This window comes from Vulpes vulpes, chromosome 5, assembly GCF_048418805.1.
Source record: "Vulpes vulpes isolate BD-2025 chromosome 5, VulVul3, whole genome shotgun sequence".
In the NCBI taxonomy this organism is placed as follows: domain Eukaryota; kingdom Metazoa; phylum Chordata; class Mammalia; order Carnivora; family Canidae; genus Vulpes; species Vulpes vulpes.
In genome coordinates this window covers 30,975,046-30,988,525 of record NC_132784.1, presented here as the reverse complement: position 1 = coordinate 30,988,525, position 13,480 = coordinate 30,975,046, and the positions used below count along the sequence as shown (strand labels likewise).

The following is a 13,480-nucleotide window of genomic DNA, read 5'->3' as shown; positions in this document are numbered from 1 at the left end:
CAGACAGTGTTTTATTTCCACCTGTGAAGATGGCATACTTATCTTTCCCAAGTCCTAGGTCATGGGGACTAATGGCTTAGAGTCTGTTCTACATAAACCTCAATACCTAGAAGGTATTTCTAGGAAACAAAAGCAGAGAAAGTGTCTTTGAAGAGAACAGTCACAACTTGTGGTATCTGTTCTTCATGGACATCCAGAGACTACACTTTGCATCGGCAGAGAAGCAGAGCCGAGTAAAGGTTAGCGAACCAACCCATCCCTTCTATCTAAACCGATCTCTTGCGATGCCCCTAGCCTGGCCATCAGAGCTTTTTCTCGATGAAAGTATGAATTCTAGTCAACATATTTGTTGAGGGATTACTCTGTGTAAGACAGTATGCTTATGCTAGCACCCAAGAGAAAGACATTATGAAAATAATAAGCTGAATGTGAGAAACATGTCAGTATGAAATACAAGCATAAGTAAAAGAGTATAATCTTTACTGATGAGAGGACAATCGGGGGACAAGGCTTCCTTGGGGAGGTTGCATTTGAACCAGGCCTTGAAGGATGAAAAGGATTGTCAACTGGGAAATAATGGATGTGAGTACATCCCTGACCAAGGATATGTCTGACCAAGAGTCGGAACTGCTGCAAAACTCACTCAGCTGGGTGACTGGTAATATGAATTAAAAGAATTTCATAAAAGAAAACTCTTCTATGAAGTTATAGACATAAAAGAAGAACCATGTACTTCTAATACCAGCCCTTTGATCTTCTCTGGAAACATACAACAGAGGTGCAGAATATTACTTGTACTAAAGTCAGTATTTTTAAGTGGTAATATTTTTAGGACACTTGAAAGTGGGCTTTTCTCCTCTTCCAGATAAGGAATTCAATGTGTTCCACATGAATAATCAAGTCAAAGAACAGTGAAGATCTACAGAGCAAGGAAAGAACAAATTCCAGGGAGATGTGCTAGATCTTTTACATTATTTACTATAGATCTCAGGCTCTTAGAAGCCAAGAACTCTGTCTGACTTAGCTTGGTCTAAATACCACCATCATACCACACTTTCAGTTGCTCAAAACTATCTCATTAAGTCAGCATTAATGGAGTTTTTAATGGCAAAAAAAAAAAAAAAAAAAGTACGTTGGTTCCTACTCATCTAGGAATCTAAAGTCTAGCTGGCACGGCCCCTTGATTTTATAGGTGAAGCAAATGGGAGTCCACACAGTGGGTGACTAACTTGCTAAAGGTCACCCAGCTAGTTAATGGCAACCAGTTGAACTGGAGGAAACTAAATATCTTGCCCAAGCTCATGCAACTAGTGGGACAGAATTACAACCCAGGAGAGCCCAGGCCTCTAACCTCTACTGGGCTCCACTTCTCTGCCAATGGAAAATAAACATCATCCCGCACAAGGACGCAGAGCGCTGTCGATGAAAAGTTGCGCAAATAAAAAATTAGAGGGTAATAAATGCTAATATTCTAAGTGCAAGGAAGTGTATACATTATCTAAATTGCTTTAATGGCATCAAGGAACTAGTATTTCTAGGTGTCTTGATGGAATTTGAATAATGTGTACATTGGCTAACTGACACGATTCTGTACTGAAAAGGAGAAAAATGACAGGAGGATAGTGCAAACTTCATTTCTCCTGCTTTCCACGCATAAAACATTAAGAAATATATTTTTGAAAATGGCCACCCAAAATCCTGCTGGTCAAACACAATACCTAAATTGTTACACATTTGGAATGCTTAAAGATACTTGTTTTTATGATTCATATAACAATCTCTTTCTTGGGATCCCTGGGTGGCGCAGCGGTTTGGCGCCTGCCTTTGGCCCGGGGCGCGATCCTGGAGACCCGGGATCGAATCCCACATCAGGCTCCCGGTGCATGGAGCCTGCTTCTTCCTCCGCCTGTGTCTCTGCCTCTCTCTCTCTCTGTGACTATCATAAATAATGAATAAAAATTTAAAAAAAATATTAAAAAAAAACAGTCTCTTTCTTTTTTTAAGATTTTATTTATTTATTCATGAGAGACACTGAGAGAGAGGTAGAGACACAGGCAGAGGGAGAAGCAGGCTCCATGCGGGGAGCCCGATGTGGGACTCGATCCAGGACCCGGGGTCATGCCCTGAGCCAAAGGAAGATGCTCAACCAGTGGACCACCCAGGTGCCCCTCAGGATAACAATCTTGATTTTCTTTTCCATGGCACAGACTGTAGGACGATCCTGGGTTTAAGAACTCTTACATCTGTGGCTTCTGAAAGGTCTACCAAAGAAATGAAGATTCTGCGCCTAGTACTTCTCTCTCCCCTAAGAGCCTATTATGTGGTAATAACTCACGGACACACCTACATGTTTCTTGGACCTATTTTTAATTTTAGTCTGCATGCCATCTTGGCAAGAGGGAGAATGAGGCTGACCAGGTGGGAGGGCAGGGCGTGGACAAGGTTTTTATACAGCCTTTGGGCTTATTACTTTCTGTCCAGTGCCAACAGATGTTTTCTAGTCCTAGTTTTCCACTTTCGTTAAAAATAATCTTGGCAAACCCACTCTATGTGTTCAACAGTGCATGAGAATCTGACTTGCAGTGTCCATCTAGCTCTTCTTTCACAGCAACACGATAAGGATAGAAAAGTTCACAAGGTTACGAGTTATGGTAACTATGACCCCTGGTTGGTTGACTGAGTGAAATCACCTGATCATAGGGACATCATACTTGGGGTGTCTCTCACTGCCATGATTCTGGAAACTGGGCACATCCCTTATGGAATCCCGAAAGCTTTGTCTAGGCAGCTGTTATAAGACATCGGCTCCCAGGAGCACCGGCCTCTAGGCCAAGATGGTTCCCACATCTGTCCAATGGGGGGTCTTATCTCCTCACACCTGAGCTGTGCTCCATGAATGGATGCAAGGATTCCCACAAAGGAATGCCTGATGGCAAGCTGTGGTTCCCGTCTTCCGGTCTTCTGGTTACATGCTGCCGTGGGTGACCAGCAGTAGCCCTGCAGTCAGATTAGTGGAACCAAAGGAGCTCTAGTAGGTATGACAGGAATCTTTATTATGTATGACAAGGGTCCCATCCCTTGAGCCTTTTATCCTTCTGGGCAGAGTTCTTTTCTTTATATCTGTCATCAGATACTAGCCACCTTCCCCGAGTGCTCATTCACCATCCTGTACATTGACCTGATCATTTGAGTGTTCTTATCCTGTCCCTTCATGTCTATCCTTCTGGAGGAATGACAGTAAGAGTTGCATGCAGTTGCATGCAGTGGGGCACCTGGGTGGCTCAGTCGGGTAAGTGTTCCACACTTGGTTTCAGCTCAGGTCACGGTCAGGGCCCTGAGATGGAGACTGTGTTTGAGTTTCTCTCCCTGCCCATCCCCATCCCTGAAACATTCTCAATCAATCAATCAATCAATTTTTTAAAATATTTTTTAAAAAAGGGTTGCATGCAGTAACATATATATCAGATTTGATATATAATAGCAAGATAAACTTCCTTGTTCTTCCACTAAGATTCTGACAAACCAGATATATTATTATTTTGACCCCAGTAACTTACTGCTGTGAAAGATGTTGGTGAAGAACATACATTGACTCCCGGGTTTCTTCTGGGGATCTAGTGTTGTACTCAATTGTGAATATTTAATAGTTCATGGTATACATTTCTCTCTTGCAAAGATTCTAGCTTAACGGGAAGGGGCAGAGGTCACTGGGATCATACCTATGGGGTGGGGGGGACGTCCAAATCCAGGAAGGAAGGTGGTGATCCCAAGTTCAGGCCTCAGAGAAAGGTAATATCCAAGCCAATGAAAGAAACAAAACCCCCAAAACATAGGGAAAAAATGAAATAAGAGATGGAATCAAGTGATAAGATCCAGATCAAAAGTCGAGAATAAGCCAGAGGATCCTAGATAATCAACTCAGGCCATTTTTGTGGCCCAGGAATTAGTTGTATAGTACAAGGAATGTCAGGATGACTTACAGATCACAATTAAATTAAGGCTTGAATGAATCATATGACCTCAAAGGATAAAATGGGCCTTGGGATCTCTCCTTATTTAAAATTTCTGTGGGGGAAATTTTCTGTGCTTCTCCCTCTGCCTCTCTCTCTCTCTCTCTCTCTCTCTCTCTTTCTCGGGGTCTCTCATAAATAAATAAATAAGATCTTTAAAAAATAATAAATAAAATAAAATTTCTGCGAGTTTATTGGGGCTTTCATCTATTTTATTCAATTAAAAACATTCACCAGTATTTACTGGGAGACTGCCATGAACCCGACATCAAGGCAAGCACTGTGAAGCCCAAAGGGAAAGAAACAGACTTGGTCTCTGCCCTCAGAGGGTGTACAGTCCACAAAATAGTCAGCAATGCTTCCAATCACTTGGCCCTGTATATCCGGATAGCTATGGTAAAAATGGAATGAATCTCAAGTTCCCAGTTCTTACTACAGAAAGGAGAGCACAAGTGTTCATCTTCAGCCACACTTTTTCCTAAAAGCAAATCTAAGGAGAGCATTTACACATGCAACCTTTTATATACAGAGAGTACAGGGCAAAATGTGCAACTACAGATTTCTAGAAGACCTAGATACGATCATCAAAGCACCCTTTCTTAGTACAAGAGCATGAAATCTGAGGTTATAACGCTACATCCTATATTCATAACAATTTTTCTTATAAGAGCAATGCATGTTCATTGTAGGGAATTTAGAAAACAATGAAGTAAAAGAGTAAAAGAAGACAGTTTTTTAGCAATCTTGGGACACCTGGGGGGCTCAGCGGTTGAGTGTCTGCCTTTGGCCCAGGGCGTGATCCCAGGATCTGAGATCTAGTCCCTCACTGGGCTCCCTGTGGGGGGCCTGCTTCTCCCTCTGCCTGTCTCTCGACCTCTATCTCTCACGAATAAACAAATAAATCTTTTAAAAAAAAAAAACATTAGTAATCCCATACCACCCAGAGATAGTCACTGTTAACATGGTGATGCATTGCTTTCTACCGAGATAGATGAACAGGTGAGTAGAGAGGATTTATATGAACTTACTCAACAACACATTTTCAAAACATGGTATCACAGTATATCCTACTCTCCTCTTAATATTGACTTTAACTTGGCGGACACACTTTTCTTTAGAGGGTTAAGAGCATGTTATCCTGCTCTGTTGACTGCTGATGGGAATAGAATTTAAAACCATCTCCTAGAAATGTGCTTGGGATTGCTTTTCCCAAGTACACTTATCCTCAATCTTCCATTTTGCGTTTAATCTTCTATTATTTTTCTTCCCGTTTAGGTTGTCTTTTAAGTTATTCCTATGGTTCAACTTTACCAGCTTGATTTTTACTTACTCATAAGAACTGCATGCCATCTGTGAACATTTATAAAAGTTTAAATAAAATCATCCCCAAACTACTTCCTGGAAGAACCTATTTGTCCACTCAGAGAAGTGTCTATTTACCTTCACTCTTTGTTTCTTGCTTCTTGGCCAAACAAAAAGGTCATGAATAGGGAGGGAACTGAGATTTGAAATCTGGCTAGGCTTTTTGAAAGTTTAAAAAAAATCACATTTTCTGCAACGCTGTAGCCACAAACATATTTCCTCCTTTAACTCCAACCCATTCTTGCCTCATTCTACAAAATATGTTGCACTTGCTGTCATCTGTGTTGACTTTGAACACCCATCTCCCAGTTGTCCATAGAGACACGGATCTGGTCTGATGGCTCCAGGGTCCTCCCTTAAACCTTCCTCCTGAGAGGAACCCTAAGGACACCAACCAATGCTCCAGAGAGCTGTCACTTACACACTAAGTTTCTTCAACACACTTGGGCAATGGCCACCTGGTCTTAGTGCATCTGCACTTAGTGCATCTGCACCTGGTCTTTATCTGCATCTAATCCGTGGATTAGGTCTGGAATATCCTGGGCACTTACCATTTATTTGCTCTATTTCCTCCAATGTGATTATTGCTCCAGAAAGCCTGGGTTTAAGAATATTACTCAGCAAAAGGTGGAGCCAAGAATTCATTTACACCCTATTCTTTTTTTTTTTTCTCTGAGTATATGCTTGGTATAATGTAAGCCAGGAGCTTCTACAATTCTCATTTCACAGTATTTAGCAGTGTTTCACTATTGTTTTAGGAATTCATGGCAAGGATCTTTTCAAATTCATTTTTGGCTCTCTCATTTTTGTGTCCTGAGATGTCACCCTTTGAGAGCTCGATTCAGTTATCTGACCCGTCAAAAATTTCTTTTGCATTACATATATCTAAGTAAGAATTCTTTATTTTTTCCTATGTAATCGGTGTTTCAAATAGCTTGAATACAAGACCTTTTTTTTTATCATAAGTTCCTATAAGGAAATTCATACACTCCCCACTTTCTTATGGATAATTTAATTTTTAAGTATTTATTTCCTTTCTTTTCCTCTTACATGTCTGCACTGAATTGTCTTTTAGAGAACTGATGATGTACTTGATGTCTTTCTTTGGAGTCCTCTCTCCCATTATAACATCAAATTGAATTGAAGTGAAATATATATATTCACCATTACGTGCTCCAATCTGCAGTGCATCTGTGAGGCACTCAGTGAACGTTTCCAGAATGAACGGATGATACCAAGGGCTAACAATCATGGGGCATTTACTGGGTGTCACGTTCCATGCTAAGCACTGGATATGCATCATCGTGTCATTAATTCTCAGGCACTAGACTGCAAACACCCCTGGCAAAGAGTTTGCGCACATATCCCTAGCACCTCTAGCAGTGCTGGCACTCGGTAGGTGCTCATTGAGTACTGCCATACGGAGAAACTGAAAAACTGCATGAGGTAGGTGTCATTACTATTCATGTTTTACACATAAGAAAACCTACGTATCTTCTCATGTGCCTCTGTGAAGCACAGACAGGTTCAATTAATTTCTGGAGTCCCACAGTTCGTATGTGAAGCCAAGACTTGCTTCCAAAGCCCACGTACTTAACTAGGACTTACTACTCGTAAACTCACTGCCTACCTACATTAAGACAGACAAAAATCAATTCTATTCATCTTAACAAATATTATGCAACGCCCAGATAAATATTGTGAGCAATAATTTTCCAAAAAAAGATTTGTAAATGACAGGCTTTAATAAATAATTGGATAGGCGGATAGATATGTGTGTGCTCCCTATTGCTAACCATACAAGTAAAACAAGATTCCTCCCTAATCAATATCTTCTGTTGCATCTGTACACTAGTTAATGAGGATTTCAGGACTTTTTGATAAATGATGTTTTTCTTTCCTGAGTGGTTTCCGGGTTTATTTAAGTAATCTGTTTTGTCAACTCTTTTTAACATAAGAATGGCACTAATGAAATAATCATTTATTAGGTCTTCCTTGTAATTGTCTACAGAGGTTATGAGGAGCTTCTGCTTAGAAAGCCAGACTTATGTATTTCTGTCCCTGTTACAAACATTTCTGTCACTAGTGGCTCCTTGATTTTCCTGGAACACTACCACTGGGACATCATTCTTCAGGGCTTTACTTGTATATTTAACAACTCATTGATAAAAATAATTTACCCCTTTCAAAAAGGCTAGTTCCTTAAAAACACTATGGGCTTTCTCCCTAAATCCTTATCAGCCTACATCTTCGGGGGAGTTAAATGATACTTAGCAGAGACCAAATCTTTTTGGGAATGGTACGTAATGGTCCTGAAGCCACGGGCTGAATAGTAAAAAAAGAGGTGCAGAAATTAGGAGTAGGAAAACACTGAAAATGTAGCCCACACGAAGGAAGGAAGGGCAGGAGGGAGGAAGGGAGCAAAGGAAGTAAGAAAATAGAAAAAAACTTGACTTGAACTCTACTATTCACCTTGGAAAAATCATAATCTCTAAGATCCTCGGCTATCCTACCTGTAAAATGGGGGTGACAAAAATGTGACTTCCTCACAGGCACTTTAATGGCAGATCTTGATGTGCCATGTATGGCATGACACAACACATGGCATGGTTTTCTACTTGGCATTAGTTGCCTGTGTTCGGCCCCAATTATGCATTCTGTAATATAAACATTCATCTTAAAAAGACTGCCCACAGCTTCAAAATACGGACCCACGAATCCTATCTACCTTTTTTGGTCTGGAAGCATTTCCCATATTCTTAACCCAAAGAACCAACTCGCAGTTTTTAGCCACCTTTGTGTACCTACAGGCTCAGAAAGCTTACTGTGCGCTCTGAGGACCTGAGTTCTATAAAACCTGTTTAAACAAGGAAGCCTCTTTTAAGTCCTGTTTCAGTCCGGTGCCTTTGGTCAAGGTGGAAACTAAAATTGAAAACGGATAGATGTTTTACATTTAAATAGGTTTAACGTAAATGTGCATTAAGCCATTTCATGGACGGGCGCACAAATATCTTTTGCAAACTTGGTACACGTGAGCACATATACAGAAACCGTTCATGTCTCCCAGAGAAATAAGGTGCAGACCCAAAATTTTAAGCAGCTATCCTGAGTCCTCTCACTCGAAAGAAAATGTAATGGCTTTAAGGGAATTGCTCTAATGATATCACGGCATCTGCACCGGCTGGCCAGAGCGCAGTGTATGTCACCGTAGTTCAATTTAACAAGAAATAAGCTGCTCCCTGGAGAATCGAAACTCCCTGGTCTCGCACAAAGAAAATTGAATTTTGGAGGTCACACTTTGGGGTAGGTTACCAGAGGGAGAGGCCGAGCATTCCTGCTGTCATATGCTCCAGGAGGTCCGTGCTTGCCCCCAGCAAATCGCCACCCGAGGTCTGGGCCGCCTCCATGCCCTCAGCCAGGAAGGGAGCCGTCGCAGGCCCCCCGGGTAAGGGCCAGGGCCAGGTCCCCCGGGGAAGGGCTCAGGGACAGGTCCCCTGGGGAAGGGCCAGGGACAGGTCCCCCGGGAAAGGGCTCAGGGACAGGTCCCCCGGGGAAGGGCCAGGGACAGGTCCCCCGGGGGAGGGCCAGGGACAGGTCCCCCTGGGGGAGGGCCAGGGACAGGTCCCCCGGGGGAGGGCCAGGGACAAGTCCCCCGGGGGAGGGCCAGGGACAGGTCCCCCGGGGGAGGGCCAGGGACAGGTCCCCCTGGGGGAGGGCCAGGGACAGGTCCCCCGGGGGAGGGCCAGGGACAGGACCCCGGGGGAGGGCCAGGGACAGGACCCCGGGGGGGAGGGCTCAGGGGCAGGTCCCCCGGGGAAGGGCCAGGGACAGGTCTCCCGGGGAAGGGCCAGGGACAGGTCCCCCGGGGAAGGGCCAGGGACAGGTCTCCCGGGGAAGGGCCAGGGACAGGACCCCGGGGGAGGGCTCAGGGGCAGGTCCCCGGGGGAGGGCTCAGGGGCAGGTCTCCGGGGGAAGGGCCAGGGACAGGTCCCCCGGGGAAGGGCTCAGGGGCAGGTCCCCCGGGGAGGGGCCAGGGACAGGTCCCGCGGGGAAGGCTCAGGGACCCCGGGGAGGGTTCAGGGACCGGGACAGGAGGGTGGCGGGGCCCTCGCAGGTCTCCCGGGGAGGGGCCGGAACCGGGACAGGGAGGCCCCCCGGGAGGGGCCAGGGAGCGGGACAGGAAGGCGGGGGGCCGGGCCGGCCCCAGACACAGCAAGTTGTGCGCTGCCCGGTGCGGAGCGGGCGGGGGCGGGGGCGGCGGGTCCGAGGGGTCGGAGGGGTCGGAGGCCCGGGCAGCCCGGCCTGAGCGCCCCACGGCCCTGGCCCCGCAGCAACACGTGGGGGCGCCGCCACGCCGCCCCTGCGCCCCTCCGCCCCTCCGCCCCTCCGCCCGGAGTTCCTGCGGGGCGTCCGCTCGGCCCGGGGAGCGGCGGGCGACTCTCGGGGCGCCTCCTGCAGCCCTGAGCTGGGCAGCCCCGCGCCCCCGCCCCCCGCCCCGCGCCCGCGCACACGCCCCCCAGACCCGCCCCGGCCGCGCGGGACCCGAGCCGCGGGCGGGATGCCGGCCCCGGGAGGGCGGCGCGGGCTCCGGGCACCGGGCGGCTCCGCGGCGGGCGCCCCCCGCCGGCCCACGACCCGCACCGCTGGGCGCCGCCGGCTCCGAGCCCGCCTCTACTCACCCGGGCTGCGCGCGGAGTCCGGCCGCCAGCGCCAACCCGCCGCCCCATCCCACGAACACTGCGGCGCCCCCAGAGTGTGCAATGCGGAGCCCCGCCAGCGCGCAGCCCCAGCCGGGGAGCGCGGGGAGGGAGCGGAGGGGGCGGGGCCGGGCCGGGGGCGGGGCCAGGAGGGGCGGGGCGGGAGGCGGGGGCGGGGCCAGGAGGGGCGGGGCCAGGAGGGCGGGGAGGGAGGCGGGGGCGGGGCCAGGACGGGGGGGGGCGCCCGCCACTCCCCCCCCGGGTCCCCGCCGCGCCCCCTCCCCCCGCCTGCCCGCCTGCCTGGCGGGCCGCGCTCCAATCAGCGCGGGGGGGCCGAGCTCTCCGCGGGCGGCGCTCGCCCCAGGTGGGGGAGCCCGGCCCGAGCCCCAGCCCGCGAACTCCTGCCGGCTCGGCGCGCCGACCTGGACTCGCACACCTGCCGCGAGGCCCGCCCCGGGAGCGGTGTTTGCTCACGTGGCACCGCGCCCTCCGGGGTCCCCCCGGGTCCCCGCAGCCCCCCCCCGGTCCCGCTCCCGCAGACTCCAGGGTCCCCGCAGAACCCCCCCGTCCCGCTCCCGCAGCCCCCCTCCCCCGACTCCCGCAGACTCCCCCCGGGTCCCCGCAGCCCACCCCTCCCCCGGCTCCCGCTCCCCCCCTGGGTCCCCGCAGCCCCCCCGGCTCCCGCTCCCCCCCGGCTCCCGCTCCCCCCCGTCCCCGCAGCCCCCCTCCGGGTCCCGCAGCCCCCCCCCCGGTCCCGCTCCCCCCCCGGGTCCCACAGCCCCCCCCCCCCGGCTCCCGCTCCCCCCCCCGGATTCCCCCCTCCCCCGGGGCCGCGCGGAAGCCGCAGCACCTGCGAGCTGCAAGCGGGCGGCCGGGCCGACCCCGACAGGAGAGCGGGCGCCCCGCGGCGGGAGGAAGCGGGCAGGCGGCGGGCACCCGGGCTCCGGGCAGGCGGGACCTCCGTGGCGCCCCCGCCCCCGCCCCCGCCCCAGGCTCCCGGGAGGCACGGAGTTTTCCCTCCCCCGATGTGAACCCGGGTCCCCTGGACTAGAGGCTTGGACCTAAAGCCTCGGAGGGGGAAGGGCGCAGGGCCCTCCGCTCGGGGCCGCGGGGTCGGGCTGGGGCGCGGCGTGGACCGGGAGGCCCCTCTCCTCCTGGGACTTTGTTTTTCAAGCGTCTTTCCAGGTAGGCCTGCTCCGACCCCTCCTGCTCCCGGAATCTACTTCCTCTCAACGGAAAAAGACCTTTCTTAATTTTTTTATTTAAATTCACTCTAATTAGCATATGGCCTATTATTAGTTTCAGAAGTAGAATATAGCGATTCCTCAGTTGCAGACAACACCCAGTGCTCAATACAACTGCCCTCCTTAATGCCCATCACACAATGACCCCCCACAACTGCCCTCCTTAATGCCCATCACACAATGACCCCCCACAACTGCCCTCCTTAATGCCCATCACACAATGACCCCCCACAACTGCCCTCCTTAATGCCCATCACACAATGACCCCCCACAAGTGCCCTCCTTAATGCCCATCACACAGTTACCCCCCACAACTGCCCTCCTTAATGCCCATCACACAATGACCCCCCACCTCTCCTCCAAGCAACCCTCAGTTTGTTCCCCATAGTTAAGAGTCTCTTTATCTCTCTCTTTCCGGCTTATTTTCTTTCCCTTCCCCTATGGTCATCTGGTTTGCTTCTCAAATACCTTTTTTTTTAAGCTCCCCTCCCATTCCCTCTGACTTGGATGAGATAGTTTTGATTAACAGCTCCTGGGCTTCAGAAAAATTCTCTCTTCTTTAGTTCATGTGCAGCGGTGTGCGCAGACTCGGTTCCCAGGCAGAAGTACTCAGCTCTCCTTTAGACGCTGCACTCGCCCGGAGGTGCCTCCCTGCAGGGCTCAGCCAAGGGAGTGAGCTGGACTGGAATGAGTTCAGGAAGCCTGGGAGTGGCCCTGGGCTACTAGGCAGAGGACCTGGCAACTTATAGTGGGGCACTTCTGACAGCATGTGCTGCGTGTCATCGCTGTCACTCTTTGAGTTTCCAGGGAATTCCTTTTGCAGAGTTCCCGTCCGTGCACCCAGTTCACTTGATTTTTTTTTACAAAACTGGCTCAGCTCATAGTTTAGTCAAAACTTAATATTTGGGTTCAAAATGAAATTCAGCATATTCCATGCACTTCATGAGACTCTGAGTTGAGTCCCCGGCGGAGATAGAATCCTTAGGCTCTCTTTTCAAATTTGTGTTTTTAAAGAATGATAGCTATGTCCTTGAAATGTCAGCAGTGGTTATCTCCGTGTGCTAGGAAAATAAATAATTCTTTTTTTTTTTTTTTTGGTCTTCTTCCTTATACTTTATTTTTCAAAGAACATGTGATACTTACTAATCAGGAAAAAATTTAAGTATGTTAATTCCCAATGCACAATATTCTTCAGGCATCATAAAAGCTAATATATTCAATCTTTCTTCTACTTTACCCTTCGCATTTTATCAATCACTAAATCCATAACTTCTGTCTCCTGGAATAGTTTTCAGAACTGTCCTCCTCTGTGACTCAAATGCCACTGCAACACCCCTGTCATTTCTTACCGGCTTAAGCCCTAACTCCTCTGCCCCCCAGGCAGTCCCCATACTGCCTCCTCTCTTTAAGGTAATCATGCCACTGAAAACCTTAAAATCTGGGAAGCCTGGGTGGCTCAGTAGGTTGGACTCCTGGTTTCAGCTCCGGTGATGATCTCAGGTCATGGGGTCAAGCCCCGCATTGAGCTCCGTGCTCAGCGTGGAGTCTGCTTGGGATTCTCTGCCTCTGCCTCTCCCTCACCCTCTCCCTCAGCCCCTCTTCCCCCTCCTGAATGAATGAATGAATGAATGAATGTCAAAAGAAAAAAAAAGAAGCTAATGGGCACCTAGATGGCTCAGTCAGTTAAGCATCTGCCTTCTGTTCACATCATGATCTCAGCATCCTGGGATCAAGTCCCATATTGGACTCCCTGCTCAGTGGGGAGTCTGCTTCTCTCCCTCTCCCTCTGCCCCTCCCCCTGCTCTCTCTCTCTCTCTTGCTCTCTCAAATAAATGTTTTTTTTTTTTTTAAGTTTAAAATCCATGAGTCCCCCAACTCCATTGTTATGAAGTTCACACCCAGCTTAGTTGGCAAGGCCCTTCCTTCGCAGCCTGACCCAGCCTTCCATGCTGGCCTTATCTCCTCCCGCCCACCCCACTTCTCCACGCGGGATGGTCCTGCCTCCCTGCAACCTTCTGTCCTTCGCACGTGTGTTTTGTGACTTGACATGTGCAGCTAAGGCTGTACAGCGTTGGAATGCTGCTCCTCTCTTCCTCCCGTACCCCTTCCCCAGCCCCCAAGCAGGTCCTACCTCTGCTTCAAGACTCATTTCAAATATCACCTTTTT

The 13,480-nt window shown here is 49.4% G+C and overlaps 1 protein-coding gene across 6 annotated transcripts in view; it reads right to left on the bottom strand.

The window, feature by feature from the left end:
- Positions 1-12,118, bottom strand: part of LYPD6 (LY6/PLAUR domain containing 6) — a 125,192-nt gene extending 113,074 nt beyond the window's left edge. Inside the window, exon 1 of one of the 6 annotated variants that reach the window (XM_026008016.2) lies at positions 11,782-12,118. The gene's annotated coding sequence lies outside the window, so the exon portion shown is untranslated. Of the gene's footprint in view, positions 1-8,684; positions 9,608-10,051; positions 10,217-10,919; positions 11,032-11,781 lie in introns of those variants that run through there. The other 5 variants (XM_072757739.1, XM_072757737.1, XM_072757738.1 and 2 more) reach the window with 5 other exon arrangements.
- Between the last annotated feature and the right edge of the window lie 1,362 nt (positions 12,119-13,480).